Here is a 14,794-nt window from a genome sequence, read left to right on the forward strand (position 1 = left end):
TGAAAGAAGATACATATTGCTTATACTAGAGAAAAATTTGTGAAGGAAATAAAGAGAGGTTTGTTTCAATCTGCATTCAAAGTCTGTCATTTGTTATTTCTATAGCAGCAGATATTCTCTTTTTGTCATGAGTCTTTTGAAGTTGTCCTGGATCCTTGTTTTTTTTGATAACAGCCTAGTCATTCACATCTTGTTTGTCATTTATTTTGTACTATGGCATTCCAAGACAATCATATACCACAATTTATTCAGCTGTTCTCCAACCGATGGGCAATCTCTTCAGTTTCTAGTTCTTTGCCGTCACAAAAAGAGCTACTATAAATATTGTTGTGTAGGTAAGTTCTTTACCCTATTTTAATCTCTTTGGGACATAGATCTAGTAGTGGTATTGTTGTCAATGGGCATGCACAGTTTGATGGCTCCTTGAATATGGTTCCATGTTGTTCTCCAGAGCAGTTGTATCAGTTCACAGCTCCATCAACAGTGGATCAGTGTCTCAATTTTTCCACATTACCTCCAGCATTTATCATTGTCCCTTTTTGTCATGTTTGCTAGTTGGGTGGGTAGGAGATGACATCTTGGAATTGTTTTAGGTTGCATTCCTTTAGTCAATAGTGATCTGGTACATTTTTTCATATGACTAAAGATAGTTTTAATTTCTTCATCTGAGAATTACCTGTTCATATCCTTTGACCATTTGGCAGTTGGGAAATGCTTTCTCTTCTTATAGTTTTGAATCAGTTCTCTATATATTTGAGAAATGAAACCTTTGTCCAAGACTTGCTATATTTTCTTCATTCCAGTCTTCTCTTACACATCACTCTCCTACATATATTCTGTGTTCTAGCTATTTGGTTTTTCCTCAAACACAACAACCCATTTGTTCTCCATGATTTTGTATTGATGACCCCCAAAGACCTAAATGACCATCCTGCTTACTGCCATCTCTAGAAAAGACATATTCTTCAAGTCTCAATCCAAGCTCTACTTTTTCTTAAACTATTTTTAATTTTTAATTTTCAATTATTTATTTACATGTTTTGGAGTTTTATTTAATTAATTAATTGAGAACATTTTTCCATGATTACAGGATTCATGTTCTTTCCCTTCCCTCTCCCATCCCCCTCCCATAGCTGACGCACAATTCCACTGGGTTTTACATGTGTCATTGATCAAGACCTATTTCCATACTATTGATATTTGCACTAGGGTGATCATTTAGAGTCTATGTCCCCAATCATATCCCCATCAACCCATGTGATCAAGCAGTTTTTTTTTCTTCTATGTTTCTACTCCCACAGTTCTTTCTCTGAATGTGGATTGTGTTCTTTCTCATAAGTCCCGAAGAATTGTTCAGGATCATTGCATTGCTGCTAAAAGAGAAGTCCATTACATTGGATTTTACCACAGTGTATCAGTCTCTGTACAATGTTCCCCTGGTTCTGCTCCTTTCACTCTGCATCAATTCCTGGAGGTCATTCCAGTTCACATGGAATTCTTCTAGCTCATTATTCCTTTTAGCACAATAGTATTCTATCACCAACAGATACCATAATTTGTTCATCCATTCCCCAATCGAAGGATATCCCCTCCTTTTCCAATTTTTTGCCACCACAAAGAACATGGCTATCAATATTTTTATATAAGTCTTTTTCCTTATGATCTCTTTGAGATATAAACCTAGCAGCCAAGCTCTACCTTTTGGGGAGTTTTCTTGTTCTTCCACCAAGTAATGCCTTCCCCATCTAACGCTACCTTGTATTTATATTTTTCTTTTATATGTGTGGGTATATGTATATATATGTTCACACATATAGTATATCTCCCATTAGAATGTAAGTTCTTTGAGGGTAGGAACCCTTTGTTTTTGTTTTTTCATTATATTCTCAGAGTTTAGCACAGAATCTGACAGAAAATTTGCTTAATAATTAATTGCTTACTGATATACTTATTATATCTATTTTAAATGAGGCTTAAACAAAATGTGGTTTCTAAGAACCCCAATTTTCAACAACCGAAACTCATAAACCATTCTCTTACTAAAACAAATCTTGTTCTTTACCTTCATTATTATCTTTAGTCCCTTGATTCTTTCACATTCTGGTAACAAAGGATTTTCAAATTTAAATTTTTAAAAGAGTGACAGATTTAGGAATAAGCAACCTTAGATCAAATCCAAGTTCTACTACTTACTTCAGACAAGGCCCTTCACTATTTGGAGCCTTAGTTTCCTATTTTGTAAATTATATGATTGGACTAGCTTTGATTCTAGCCAAATTAAACTCTATATCTCAGATATTCCCTACATTTTCTTGTTTCTGTTCAAAGGCACATGTCTTAGATATCAATTTTTTTCCTTTTTACTATTTATGTTTACTGATATTACCTTTTACACTTGGAATGACATCCTTCCTTCCTTTTCCTGTTGAATTCCGAATCCTTGTTTAAAGCCCAATGCTGTGCTCTCCTACTCTTTCCCTGAAGCTTTTTTTGATTGCTCACCTCTCTCAAGTCAATAAGGATTTTTTTCTTTTTCATAAGTATTGCATGTTTGGATAAGTATAACTATTACATGAAATTATATTTCTTCTTTTCTCTAGGTACATAATGAAGCTTATCTGAGGAAAGCCTATATATTACCTGCATTTTTTATGTCTTCTGGGTTCATTAATAACAAGAATGACATTTTTTAGTGAAGTCAAGTTCATCGATAGTACTACGAAGTTCCCTACTATAAGATTCATGATTACTCAGAAAATATTGACATACAAAGGATGAAGAATAACTATTAACCAAATTGTGGCATGCAGTTTGATAGGCAGCCCTTCAAATTTATCCTTCAACTCATATATCATGGACAGGCACTGAAGCTGAGTAATCAGCTAAGCCCAGAATTCAATGTGAAGTGAACAGCCTGTCATATGCTTAGGAAATTGCATAGTCCTTCTAATGATTTTAATATAAAATGCCCAATTTAATGCAAATTGCAGTGTCACTGGACTTTGAAGAAACATGTGGTAGGTAGACTTCACCAATTTACTCACAATAACTTTGTTTTATATATATATGATATATGAAGTTTGTTATATATATATATATATATATGAAATACATGTTATTTCTTATATATATATATAAGAAATTTGTTATATATAAGAAGTAATAATAAAGCTGTTACAGAATATATAATTAATTATAAAAGGACAGTTCATTTATTACTCTGGTACTCACCAAAAGTTAAGTGATGTAAAGGGAAACCTCATAATGTTGAGTAGTCCCTTTTAGATTTATCAGACGTTGTTCTAGACTGAACTGACTCAAGTTAGTATCCTAGTAATTTAAATTTGATACTGAGATACTTAGGTATTTAACAGTTGATGAAAAAGAGATTTATTTAGATGGCACTAGGAAAGGATTTTCAATACAATAGGCATTGGCAGCATCTTAAGTTTATTGGTCTGAGAGATCCCAGGTTCTCATGTTTATTTTTGCACTTATGAATTAAGGAAGTGGCATCAAAAATCTGAATTCTTAACCCCCTCAGTCTACCAAGGCATGCCTCAATACTTTTTAAGGAAAAGCACTGGGGGAGGGATTAAGATATTGCTTCTACCACCAATGTGGGCAACAATAGCACAGAAAGAGAAAGTATAGAAGGTTTATGTTTAACACTCATGGGAAATGCTTTAATTGATGAGTTCACAGATCCATTAAAGTAATGGAGACAATATTGGTGCATATGCGGTATTCTATGCCCCTTACAGGATGTCAGTTTCAGGAAATAAGAGATGATCTCTTAGTTAAGCCTTTATATCTAGTCCAATTTTTCCAGAGTTTAATAGATATTTTAATTGAGTGGAATTAGATGTTTTAAAAAACTTCAAAGGTAGTCTCTTTCCATATAAACATATTTCTTTGATCCATGGATTGTTAATTGATTTCAGTGGGAGTCCACTGATAAACTTCATGAGAATGTGAAATAAGATATCAGTATAGAATATAAATCTGAACATTATAGAATATCAGCTTCTAAGAATTTTTGTATGGTAATATCAATGATTTACAATATTGTGAGTGAATTGATTATTTTTTACATTATTGTTTATAAAGACAGAGATTAATGCTAAAGTAATTTTCAACTGTATGTCTCATAAGAATCTCAAAGTCAGTATATCCAAAAGTGAATTCATTACATTTCACTCTAAACTCTCCATTCTTTCTAAAGACCCTACTTCCATCAAGGGCACCACCTTTCTTCTAGTCATTTAGGTTCACAATCTCAAAATTATCCTTGGTTCTTCACTCTTTCACCTATCATATCCATTATTTGCCAGGGCATTTGCACTACTTTATAACATTTCTCACATCTGTCCCTTTCTCTTGATAGTCATGGTCATTGCTGTCATTGAGGCTTTTATCATTCTCCAAATAGTAAAGCACAAGGATAACTTTCACATGACAACCACATACTTGATTCTATTCTTTTTTACTCTGATTGCTATGAATCCCTAGCTTTCTTCTAGACTCAGCTCATATGCCACCTCTTACACATTTTTTCTAAATGCCCTATTTTCTAACTAACCAAAATTACAATCTCTCTCAATACAAGCACATATATAAAGGATGTCCAACAATTTTATTATGGTTTTATGAATATATGTGTGTTTATTTGTATATGTGCATATAAAATATGTTTAAGTATATAAATAATATATATGTATACATATAATATATCAAGGCCTAATTACATGTGGTCCTCATTCTTAATAGATTTATATCACTATTTCTCATAGTAATGCAGTAGTCATTGTCTAAAATGCATATATTATTTATACAAAATAATATATAGACCAAGAAGCATTCCCACATATAAGTGCTTATAAATTAAAATTTAAGTAGTTTTAGAAGTGAAAATTATAAATGTGTACATAAAAATATGTTTTCAATCATCATTAGAGAACTGTCCATTAAGCCAACCCTGGGGTTTCACCTCACATGATACAAATAGTACAATTATGACTTTTTAAAAGGAGACAATCTATGTTGGAGGGCTTAGAGGAAGACAGGTGCAATAATGCATTGTTAAGACATCAGTGAAAGAATCCATCCATTACACGTATCAATTTGGAATTGTGCAACTATATATCCTAAGACCCAGTGATTCTACCTCTAAACATACACCTCAAGGAAGAAAAAGACATATATGAATATTTATAGTAGATTTTTGTGGAAGCAAAGAAATGTGAACAAAATTAATGTCAATAAATTGAAAAAATCACATAAACATTGAAATATTTATATGATCTGATATATTACAAATTAAGAGATTAATATGAGCCATGCATAAACAATGTAAATTAAATTATTACTAATAAAAAGTTGAACTCAGAGCAACTAAAAACAATAAGGTTCCTAGAGTACAAATAATGAAATGTGCCCCTTTCACAGCAGGTTTACTACTATATGATATGTATTGTCATAAACTCAAGTTTAGATATTAATCTGTAACCATTTTTCTTCATAGGGGAGGGATCAGTTTTAGAAAGGGTTTGAAATGGTTTGTACAAAGATATGTCATAAAATATATTTTAAATAAATGTATAAGCATCCAAAATTTATCCTATAAGAGATTTAATGTCTCAAACATTATTTATTATATTTATGTGTATATGATTTTACACATACATGTTTACATATGTTCATTTTTTCATGTCTCTGCACAGTTCAGTTCTAAAGAGGAAGGAGAATGTCTTAGTGGACTGAAAATGAATGTATCTGATGTAAATGAGAAAAGAAAAAGGGCAAGATTATGTTTTCATAACCAGAAGATAGCTATAGAAATAATACAGAGGTAGTTTATATATCATTATAAATCCAAGTTTAAATGACACATGGTTATACACAGTTGACTTCTATAGTGAAAATCACAAGCATTGGTTTGGAACATCACAAAGTTGTCTGACGTAATCATGTCTGAGGCATTTATATATAGTTAAAGAAAAAATGTTGATGTGTCATTTGTCCCAACCTTGTCTAGTCTTAACTATTCATCCAGATCACCATTCTGACTCATTATCCACCTCCAGATAGATCATGAAGCCAGGATGCATCAAATGAACATAATAATTCTTTTTATTGGAATTTGGTTTCAAATGTATAGCCATTTAAAAACTACTTCCTACTTTGTAGACTAATTGGTTGCTCATCCTCTAATGAAATCAGCAGTGCTATTTAATAAATTACACATGGCAGGTAAGGTTATTTGAGATATTGGCTTGGCAAGGCAAATATCATTATCTCTTTGCCAAATATCAAATTTATGGCCAATTTTAAATATGAGAGTAAATTAGATTGATAAATATTTTTATTCTCTTCTTTATACTCACAGATAATGCTACGGATGTGGATCAATTGTATTTAATTCAACAAACTTTAGCACTCCCTATGTATGAAGCAATATGTTAGAAACTAAGGATAAAAGTACATATTCCCCCAAAATCTAGTCTTCGTGGATTTCACAGTCTTGGACTTGTGGTTGAAGAGAAGAGGATAGTATGTACATAAGAGATGATTTGAAGCATCAATTCAGGAAAAATTTTATAAGAAATGTTAGTTTTTACTTTCAATTAGGCAGTTTAAAGGATTCATAGAGAAAACTTTTGAAATAAGAGAGTCTTCAACAGGAATAGATATGGAAGAAGTATGTTCAATTAACAAAAGTATGAGAAAAGCAGGTAAATAGCAAGGTCCAACAAGGAAAAAAAATGAATAGAGAATAATCTTATTTGACTAGGTAAAAGAGACTGGTGGAAGGAAGGGGAATGAGTAAATAAATGAAAAAATCAGAAGACTGATCCTGAAGAATTGCATAGGCATTTATATAAAGAATGGTATGTGGAGAAAATTAAGACCCTGGTTTAGGAACTTTTAACTATGATTTTTGCTATACTTTCCCCGCAAGTACATTTTTTTAAAATAATTGTTTCAAACTGGCTAGTTGTTTTTGTGAAGAGCACTGGATGAATGCTTATAAATACCTATTAGAAAACCCAGACTTAGTACAAGAGGGATTTGGAAGAATGGTGAATACCATGACATAGAGAAGAGGTAGGAAGATAGGATGGGCAACTGGAAACCTTCCTTTGACCCTATTTTACCCTAAAGATATTATGCCAAATCTCTTAAACCCTTCATAATGCTAAACTTCAGTAAAGTTTGTATTCATTTCCAAGATTTCTCCAGTCCTTTGAAATACATATCTGCAGCATTCTCTTGGAAAATACATGGCTTTCAAAATAAGATGGATGAAAATCAGAGACTTTTTGAATCTGGAGAAAGTTAGAGAGAGATGAAATGCCTGACTGGAAAAAATAGGAAAATTTAATACTCACCTCATTGTCAAAAGAAAATAAACCCAAATAACTAACAGATTAACTAATGCGAGCTCATAATAATAAGTCAACATTGAAAACAGTCTGAAAGATCTTCCATCTAAACCCCTATTTTATAGATATGGAAACCAAAGCCCAGGTTAAGTGATTCACTCAGTCACAGAGGTTTAAAGTGGGCAAATGTACTAGACTAGAGTCCACGTCATCTGACAAACTCAAGAACTCTGTTTCCTTTACTGTATGTACATCTTGAAATTCAAAACTGAGACTGAGCAATAATTTGTTACTGTGTTTTAAATAGCAATTGAAGAGTTATCATAAGAATACCTTTGTTGTTGCTCAGTTTTTTCAGTTGTGCCCAACTTTTCCTGGGCCCATTTAGGTCTTTATTAGCCATGATTTTGGAGAGGTGTGCCATTTTATTCTCCAGCTCATTTTACAGATGAAGAACTAAAGCAAATAAGGCTAGGTGTCCTGCCCAAGGTCACACAATTAGTAAGTGTCTGAAAATACATTTGAACTTGGGAAAATGATTCTTTCTGACTCCATGCCTGACACTATCCACCTGGCCAATAATATGAGATGTATTTCTCAGTTGAAATTCAACTAAGGAAACTTGATAAAAGTAGTATTCTAGCCAAATGGACACCCAATAGATCTTTTTACCTTATTACATAATTGCTAACCTATCCTACCGACTTGTTGCCTTAACTAACATTCCTTATTTCACTCCCCTCATAAAAGAAGTATTTCTATTGTGTTGTAGTCAGAAGGCTTTTATTGGATTATTTTTTAAATTGTATTTGTTCTGTACTAAATGTATTTTATATATCCTTATAACAAAATTACTATAAAATATGAATAAAAAGTCATCTCAATTTCAAGTTTTAAAAAATGCCATCTAAGTATTGACTATTATTTATTTCAAATTATAGTGGCCATAAGCTAGGAAAAAGAATAGATAAGATGTTATAAATGGTGGGAGACTCTATAATCTTTTGGTATTTAAATATTTGAAATTTTTTATAAATAAAGAAATATTTTCTGGAATAATATTGAAGATACATGCTTCTAAATTTGTATAGGTTTTAGTAGAGATCTATGGTTTTTATGTCAAACTCATATGTAAAATGAGGTGTTTGGGTTAGCTCAAAATTTATTAATTTCCATCTCTTAAAATTTTGATGATCCCATAAACCTCAAAGAAAGCAGAAACCTTATATCTCAAACCACTTGGCTGAAACTCAATACCCCACATTTATAGGGTAAGATAGCAATCAAGATATAAAAAATAAACTCCAAATATGTAAGAAGTGCCAAAAACAAAAGTCCTCATAAATGTTGTTTTGTCTAAAGTAGATCCACATCTTGTAATCTCAGAGGATTAAGAACCAAGAAACCAGAAACAATTCTGATAAGATGTAGTGTTTCCCAGGTATACACAGTCTAATTAGCCCCAGGGCTATAAAGAAATATCAGAATATTCTATTGATATTGGTAATCATTGTAGTAGGTTGCAGGATTTGTGGCAACATGTGGTATCTGACGATATGGCTATTGGAAACAGTGTCTGATTTTTGAGAGACTATATATAATTAACTATTTTTCCCCAAAACTCACCTCTCATCTTAACTTTCTGACTTTTCTTGAGAGCAATACCATCCTTTAACCCAGATTCCAGGTTAGCTGTCCAACAATCATCCTTTAACACTTTATTCTCTCACACACCAAACCCAATAAGTTGCAAACTCTTACAATCATCTTTCCACAATGTTTATCATATCCATGCCATCCTGTGTTCTTAAATAGGTTTTTAAACCATAGGCAATAAATTTCAGGGTTTCTGTGAACTCAGAACTTTTTATATTTTCATGACTATATGTTAATATTATAATTGGTTCCTTTTATATTTTTACATATTTTATTTTATGCATTTCAAAACAATATTCTGAGGATGTTCCTATAATCTTCACCCAAAGATTCCAAAAAAAGTTAATAATCCCTACTCTAGTTAAATAGTCACTGTGAGAGGCCTGCTTTTGCCAGACAGGGGTCTTGAGGGTAGGGTGGCATTGATGCAGTTGAATGAGCACAGCCAGAGATTCAGATGGTTTTTTACATAGGTTGTCCTAATGCCATCTGCTGACTTCTTTTATTTATACCTTTTCTTTCTTAGGATTACATACAGGATTGGTATGAATATTCTATAATCAATATTTGTCTTTTCTTGGAGATAGCCATACATTAACCTTGTTACCAACAACTTTGTTACTAACAATTTTTCAAGGTGTGTTTACTTGTCTCCTTGGCTATGGGGTGGAGAATGTAGTTCAGTCAGTGGAATGGGAGGTACCAGCCTTTGAGGGCAATTTTTCCATTTATCATCCATTGTTAACTACCAAATCAAGGATCAGTGAGGGGGGAAAACTTGGAGACTGTTCTGGCCTGTTTTTGCATACACTTGTGTATCTAAGTTAGGGTTTTTAAATCTTTAGCATTAATTCACTATTTACTGGTTTGTTATAGGGAGACTTTAGGGGAATTTGGTCAGCCAAAAAAGATGCCAATGTCGTTCGTACATTATATCCCAAGCTATTGTTAGCAACCCTGACATTTGTCCTGCCACTGGACTTGAATATTTCTATAAGAAAGCATGAGACCTATGATTTTGTTCAACTCTGACTCACTTAAATTCAACTCATGTGCAAATCAAGATCTCACTCTCATAATGTCATTGTTCCTCATCAAAAACAAATGACAGACAAATACTACCACCATCTTAGATCAGTCTTATTCACCTCTTACCTGCACAGTTAACTTATTCTCCAACTCATCCTTCCCCTGGGTTTCAATCCATCCTTCACACATGTGCCAATTGAGCTTCCTTAAGCACAGGTTTGACCCTGTCATGACACTGTTCAAAGAGCTTCAGAGACTCCCCATTACAGGGCTTTTGTTGGTAAATGTTACAGAATAGGCTCTCTGAAAAAATATACACATTTTAAAATTTAATGTCTTATTATTACTCTGTAACTTTCTGAATCTAGACAATCAGTAAAATAATAAATCGAGACCTGATCTGTAGTATCTTCCATGTTCTAAAAAGTTAGGGAGTGAATAACGAAGACCCAAGCTGACAACAATGCACCCCTAGAAAACCTCCATACAAACTAATCTTTTGGGTGAATAGAAGACAAGCGTTTTGTTTTTTTTTTAATAGTATAGTGGAAGTTGAGAAAGTGATTAATTAGTGTAACTAAATAGAAAATAAGACAATTAAGGATGTTTTCATTTGGTTCATTTGATGGTATGGTGGGGGGGGAATATTGAAAGGGGGCCTCTTGGGGAAACCATCAATTAAAGTGTATAAGAATGTTTGAGATGTAAAGCTTCCTTGGCTTGCAATCACTTGATGAGAGAGTACAAGCTGAGACATTGAGGTGATTTCCACTGAAATATTATAGCTCTTAAGTTCTATTTTAAATGATGAGGCTTTTCTTGATGGAAGCCATAACTGAAGAGCATAGTTCTAAGCTGTCAGTAGTCTCCACCAGAGTAAAGAAAGCATCTATTGCTGAGATAATCGGGGATGAGGACGAGTAAATGTAAGAGAGTACAATATGTGTAGTTACATGTATGTTTTGTGTCATTGAGCGTGTGGATAGTTTCATCTTTTGGCCCTCCAACTAATTGTTCAACTTTTATGTCATGAGGAGTAAAGGGTGAGAAAAAGTTGAGAAAAGAAATATGAAAATACGTTTTTTTAAAAATAAGTAGGGGCAGCTGGGTAGCTCAGTGGGTTGAGAACCAGGCCTAGAGATGGGAGGTCCTAGGTTCTAATCTAGCCTCAGAGACTTCCCAGCTGTGTGACCCTGGGCAAGTCACTTAACCCCCATTGCCTTACCACTCTTCTGCCTTGGAGCCAATACACAGTATTGACTCCAAGATAGAAGGTAAGGGTTCTGAAACAAATAAAAAAGTAACTGATTGATTAACTAATGAGAGCTGATAATTAATAGATTTAGCACTGAAAGGGGCCTGAGAAATTTTCTGATCTAAGCCTATTTTTTTTAAAACTACCTAGCTTCTGGGATTGATTGTAAATAGATGAGGGAGAGATTAAAGTGAGTGAATAATAATCAATTATTTTGAATTAACAAAGATTTTCCTGCCCATTGTTAGAATGACCCAATCAGTTTTTCACTATCAACAATTGTGTTTCAGAAACTTTTTTTTTCCAAAACAAGAATTTTATCAGACCTAGACTTCTCTATCTAGACCAATGATGGGCAAACTTTTTAAAGAGGGGGCCAAAGGAAAGGAAATGCTCATCTGTCAGTCTGTTTCTAAGGCAACTCTTTTGAAGTTTCATTGTACTGTATTCTACTCATTGTATTTGTCAGATTAGGAATAATGTCACCTGGCCAGATAGAACATTTCAGGGGGCTGCATCTGGCCCATGGGCTGTAGTTTGCCCATCACTGATCTAGACATATCACTAATATGTCAAGTGGTAGTTGGGCACTTTAGGCTGCATGGTCAGTCTAAAGTGATGTCCCAAAATGTCTTTTCTTCAATTATTTGAGTAATTATGGCAAAAGCACAGTTATTTTTAGTTTTCCTGTATGTTGTGTTTTGTTATTGGTCATTTGCTGGAACCAGGAAAGGAGCAAAATTATCTAGATAACTTGCTTATATAGGCCTGATTCAAAGTCCCATATTTGCAATAAATATAAATCGTTTGGACTAGTAAGAAAGACCATTTATCCATTCTATTTTGACAAGAAGTGATGCATGCTTTAAAGTTGTGTAGGGGAATAAGTTTCTTAGTTTAGGTGGAAGTTCCAGTGTTAGGTGGAAGCCTTGGTGATAAGTTATGAGTCAAAATGTCTCACCTTGAACTGGAATAACCTCCAGGAATTGATGCAGAGTGAAAGGAACAGAACGAGGAGAACATTATACACAGAGGTCGATACACAGTGGCACAATTATATGTAATGGACTTTTGTACTAGCAGCAATGCAATGATCCAGGACAATTCTAAGGGACCTATGAAAGAGAACACTACCTACATTCAGAGGAAGAACTATGGGAGCAGAAACACAGAAGAAAAACAACTGCTTAATCGCATGGTTTGATGGGGACATAATTGGGAATGTAGACTAAGCAATAACCCTAATATTAATTATATGGAAATAGGTCTTGATCAATGACATATTTAAATCCCAGTGGAATTACTTATTGGCTATGAGAGGTAGGGAAGGAGGGGAGGAGGGAAGAGAAAGAACATGAATCATGTAACCATGGGAAAATATTCTAAATCAATTAATTAAATAAAATTTTTCCATTAAAAATATCTCACCTTTGTGAAAGCCCAGTGACTCAAAAGTAGGTTAGAGACTTAGACACTTAGTTAAAATATGCCTAATATTCATTTCTTCCCCATTTTGACTGTAGTACAAATATAAAATATGAGTTCTGAAATATCCAGGCAGCTAACAAAACATGTAGTCAATTTAATGATGAGGGACTTTATTACTTTCACCGTTAGCCATTCCTAGGGGGCTGGGTCCAGAGTGAGACATACTAATAAATGTGAAAATTATTCTTCTCTACAAATATGAATTATTCATTCTGGTAATAATAAATAGATGTTTTCTTCTGAATTACCACCTGGATTAATAATGAAAAGGGAAATAACCTCTCCATGGTTAAGAAACACCACAGGGTCACACCAGAAGAGGAGTTATCAATAGATTGATGCAAATATATAGAGGGGGCAAAGAGACTATACTGTAATGAGTAGCAGTTGTCATGAGTGGTAGAATTGTGGAAGCATTTATTTGGCAGACAAAGGGCACCTAAATAAGGGATCAATACAATCCCAGAAAATAAAAGTAAAAATCCTAAAATAACCTTGATATTATGGAGTAATTGTCTGAAAGAAACAGATTGAATCCAAAAACAGACAAACAAACCAAAATAAGTGCAGATTAATGGATGGAACACTGAAATTTGGAGTAAGGTCATGATCCTGACTTAATAGCTGTGTGGTCATGAGCAAAGTATTTAAATTCTCTAAGGCTTAATTTATTCATCTATAAAACGGGGATAACTGTAGTTGTATAATTTACCTAACAGTTGTTATAAGTCTCAAATAGATAATGTACATTGAATTTGAAACTATTTATAAATGCCAATTTTTGTTCATAAAACATGCATATGAGTATACATGTACCCCAAATTATAGTCATTGATTGACTGAAATATAGCTAGTAGCTATAAGGAATATCAAGCTGGACAATTTCTGAGTGAATATGAGGCATGTAAATTGTGATGTACATATGTATAAGTAAATATAGACACATACACATACATATGTATATCCATTTTTGTTGTTGTCCATTCTGTGTAATCTTTCATATTGGGAGATACTTGTTTAGAGGTCATGACTGTCTGCCAATCTATCTAGTCATGCCTTTTCACTTAGCCCCATTCTTTTTCCTGGTAGTCAAAGAGTCAAGGAATGGCAGAACTTGGGGATCAGTTTCTGGTCTCTGAACCAAGATGAGTTAACTGCTTCCTTCCTTTTAAAATATAATTGTAGCGAGCAGTCGACTAGCTCAGTGGATTGAGAGTCAGGCCTAAAGACAGGAGGTCCTAGGTTCAAATCTGGCCTCAGACACTTCTCAGCTGTGTGACCCTGGGCAAGTCACTTGATCCCCATTGTCTACCCTTACTACTCTTCTGCCTTGGAGCCAATACACAATATTGACTCCAAGACAGAAGGCAAGGGTTTAAAAATAATAAAATGAAAAAAATAAAATATAATTGTAATTCTTAGATGAAAAAAATTAAAGCTATTTTAGTCATATAAAAATTCTAAATCACTATTGATTAGATAACTGTAAATTAAAACAATCCTTGGGTACCACCTTATACTCATCAGACTCCCTAAGGTGACAAAAAAAAGGAAAAATAATAAATGTTGGAGGGGATGAAGAAAAATTGGGACACATATGATACAACCATTCTGCAGAACAATCTGGAACCATGCCCATCAAACTGTGCATGCCCATTTTCAGCAATGCCAAGAACTGTTTGGTCTGTATCCCAAAGAGTTTAAAAATAAGGGAAAAGAAGATACCTGTATAAAGATGTTTATTACAGTTCTTTCTGTGGTGGCAAAGAACTAGAAACTGCAAGGATTATCCATCAATTGGGCAATGGTTGAACAAGTTGTGGTTGGTATATGATTGTGATGGAATGCTACTGTGAGAAATAAATGACAAGATAATCCCACAAAAACTCTGGAAAGACTTCTATGAAATGCTGTAAAGTGAAGTGAGCAGTACAAGGAGAATCTTGTACACAATAACAACAATAATGTATGATGATTGTGT

The sequence above is a fragment of the Gracilinanus agilis genome, chromosome 4, assembly GCF_016433145.1.
Source record: "Gracilinanus agilis isolate LMUSP501 chromosome 4, AgileGrace, whole genome shotgun sequence".
Lineage (NCBI taxonomy): Eukaryota > Metazoa > Chordata > Mammalia > Didelphimorphia > Didelphidae > Gracilinanus > Gracilinanus agilis.